Source organism: Sorex araneus, chromosome X (genome assembly GCF_027595985.1).
Source record: "Sorex araneus isolate mSorAra2 chromosome X, mSorAra2.pri, whole genome shotgun sequence".
Classification (NCBI taxonomy): Eukaryota; Metazoa; Chordata; class Mammalia; order Eulipotyphla; family Soricidae; genus Sorex; species Sorex araneus.
Genome location: NC_073313.1, coordinates 67,839,046 through 67,842,683, shown reverse-complemented (window position 1 = coordinate 67,842,683; position 3,638 = coordinate 67,839,046). Strand labels below are relative to the sequence as shown.

Sequence of the window (3,638 nt, the reverse complement as noted above, 5' to 3'; positions counted from 1 at the left end):
AAGACTTGTGGGGATACATGACAACTTGCAAGGTTGTGTGGATTAGTGGGGGGATTGAGGGAAATGTGGGAAGTGGGGGTAGAAGGGAGAATCAAGGAAGTGGTAAGAAAATTCAAGAAATGATAAAAGTTTGAGGGACAGAAGACCTGATTCAAAATAGGAAATAGAGGCAGGGTAACAACACAAGAGAAAGGGTGGCTCAGGACCCCCATTTCAAGAAGGGTCCCCAAGCTTGCTTCAGATCCTTTTACCTTTTGTCAAAGATGCTTTGGCTATTTTTCTTATACAAAAGTTTTGTAAACAATAAAACCCCAAAATAACATGGAGAAGACAAACACATTATATTTACACAAACTAGGCCCCTAGAAATCACCAAATTAGGTACTCATAAATTCTACAAAGCCCAGACAAATACAATAACTAGAAGGGGCTGCAAATTGGGGGAGATAAGAACACAGGACAAATCACCCGATGTGGTCTATTGCATTTGCCCCATTTCAACACAGTGAGGTAGAGGTTTGCAGGGATCACAGCACGAAAACAAATGCCCCCCGCCCCCCCCGGACACACACCCTTTCTCCTTTGGCTATTCACCATGATATGAATCACTGATACCACAGGGCAGGACACTGGCTCTGGGCCCCATAAAGGAGACATCAGGAAGCCAAAGAGTTAAAGGATCTGGATTTGGTCCCTGTTTCATATCGATACCTAGGCATCTCAAAGTGGATACAGAGATATCCTCTGAAAACTATCCTTATGAACTCAAGCATTTTTTGGTTTGTTTGTTTGTTTGTTTGGCAAGCACACATTCCCCCTGTTGTGCATGGTAGGCCTCACCCAATCCAGTGAAAGATGGATCTGGGATGTCAAGAGTCCTGTGCCCTGGGTGTAGAGGTCTGGGACAGCAATTCTCCATCCCCCCCACACACCTCACCTGATCTTGGCTTCCTCTTGGTTTCTTTAACCTGTCCCAGCTTCTCCTAACCTCTCTGTACCATGTTTCCTGTTCAGACCAGTTTCCAATCTTGGGGAGAAAATCAAGTCATAGGGCACCCAGGGAAAACCTAGTCCCCTCCTATGAAAACACTGAAGATGGAGGGGTTTCAAGACAACATAATAGCAGAAAAGTCAGCTCACCATTGGCCAAAAAAAATGAGGTAGTTCAATCCACTTCAAATAGTTTTTCTCCCTGCTGATCAAACAACAAAAAGTATTCCTGCTGTGCAGACCCGGAGCTGCCGCTGACTTATCTTTGAGATTGCTCATGTACCTGAGAACATAGTGCAGCAATGAGGGCCTTAGATTAAAATACTTAAAAATACAAAACCAGAATATTTATATTACAAAAAAAATAAAATGCACAAGATACGTCATTTGCACACAGCTAGTGCAGTCGGCATCCTGGAGAAGGTGGGACCATGGTGCAGCAATCCAAGGCAGCAAATAAATAAAGTCATATTGGCCCAGAATGGGGAAGGAGGTTAGAAGCAGGTAGGTCAGCGCTATTTCAATCCCCCTTTGTCCTTCCATCACAATCCATGGCTTGGGACAGTTCCCAACACTCTAACCCAGGAGTGTTGGGAGGCAAGATGTAGAAAAAGCCTCTTAGCTCTGAGATTCCCTCCCACGGAATGCAGAAGCTTGTGGGTTGCTGGTCTCTTGTCTGATCAATCTTTTCACTCTGGCATGGAAAATAGTTACACAGCCTTCTTAAAAAGGAAAATCACTTTTGTGTCCAGAACATCTCAAAAGCAAGAGATCCTGGGCATAGAGACTCAGATAAAGCATGCAGAGGGGGTCAGCCCCCAAAGCCCTCAGGTGCATTTAGACAGCGTGATTGGAGTTCCTCTGCCTCACCGCCTCCCCCCGCCAAGAGGGAAGAGAAGGTGAAGCTCTGGACCCCGGCCTGAATTATGTACATGGCAGTGCCAGCTGCCCCCTGCCCACCCTGTCCCCACTTTCTCCTCTCTGCCGATTGATGCCTGCTCCTTGAAACTTGCTCATCGCAAAAGGATAGCCCCCACCCACTGGCTCAATTTTGGGCCTCAGGCAGCAGGGCCGGGGCACATGGATTTCCTCTTCTTCTTCCCGGAAGTAGGCAGGCTTCCCCTGGGAGCTGGGGGCTTGCTGGGCCTTCAGAGGACAGAGGCCAGCATATGGTTGATGCTCTGGCAGACGTGGCACTTCTTGGGCTGGGGTGGCAGCTTGCACTCTTTGGTATGACAGTCCAGACCGCCGCAGTTGTAGCACCTGTCTCCCTTAGATCTCCACTTCTGCATGTTCTTCCCTTGGGGCCGCCTCTCACTTTCAATACAGGACAGCCCACCAGGACCAGTGACTCGAATAGGCTCCAGGCCCTTGGCGGACTTCTTTTTTTTAAAAAAAATTTTTTTGGGGGGTTACACCCGGTGATGCACAGGAGTTACTCCTGGCTCTGTACTCAGGAATTACTCCTGGCGGTGCTCAGGTGACCATATGGGATGCCGGGAATCGAACCCGGGTCGGCCGAGTGCAAGGCAAACGCCCTACCCGCTGTGCTATCGCTCCAGCCCCGCTTGGTGGACTTCTTAAAGGTGAATTCCACTGCCTCCCCCTCCTTCAGGCTCCGGAAACCCTCCATGTGCAGTTTACTCTGATGCACAAAGACATCCACCGAGGGGTCGAACGCGACCCCGGCGCGGGAGGTCATGGACTGGAAGTCGAACCCCATCCGCACGTTGGACCATGTTCAGATGCCGGCCCCGTGCAGCAGCTGTGGCTCCTCGGCCGGCCGGGCCGCGTCCTCCCGCGCCTCCTCCTCGGGCACCTTAGCGCAGCCACCTGCAAACTGCTGGTTTGACACAGAGCCCATGATAGTCGGCTGAGCCCGCGGCCCCGGGCCCCAGGTCGGGCGGCTGCTGGCCCCAGAGAATCCGGAGGCCTAATTCTCTCTTAATATATATGTATATAGAAAGCAATTTCTAATATGACCGGTTATCGTATACCTCCATGTTCAATATGATAAAGATTTAGGAGTTGGACAGGGACTTTAGTGGGTAAGTGCTAAGCATTTCTGGTGTGACCCTGAAACAGGTGGAAAAGATGGCCACTTCTAATTCTAATTTACGGTGATGGTAATTTCTGAATGTGCGTTAAGGGACTAAAACCTAGCAGAGTCCAACTGGAGGGGGGTTTGTCTTCATAGAGGAACTCTGCTTGCATCTAGACCACAAAGGTAGAAAAAAATAACTAAGATAGTTCAGGGTGTGAGGCCCTGAAAAACAAACAGAAAAGACTGTTAAATTCAATTACATCACTCTGACTCTATTTTTTCTAATGTTAAATAATATCACAAATGTTGAGCTTAATAGCACTGCAGCACTGTCATCCCATTGTTCATAAATATGCTTGAGAGGGCACCAGTAAGGCCTCCACTGTGAGACTGTTGCTGTTTTTGGCATATGAATATGCCACAGGTAGCTTTCCAGGCTCTGCTGTGTGGGTGGGATACTCTTGGTATCTTGCCAGGCTCTCCGAGAGGGGCATAGGAATTGAACCGAGGTCGGCTGTGTGCAAGGCAAATGCCCTACCCACTGTGCTATTGCTCCAGTCCGTTGAGCTTAATATTATGAAGAATTAGGGTATGGAAAGAGGAA

The 3,638-nt window shown here is 48.7% G+C and overlaps 1 pseudogene; it reads right to left on the bottom strand.

Annotated features, from left to right (window-relative positions):
• Positions 1 to 2,035: 2,035 nt before the first annotated feature.
• On the bottom strand, positions 2,036 to 2,854 carry LOC101547765 (protein lin-28 homolog A-like; annotated as a pseudogene).
• Between the last annotated feature and the right edge of the window lie 784 nt (positions 2,855 to 3,638).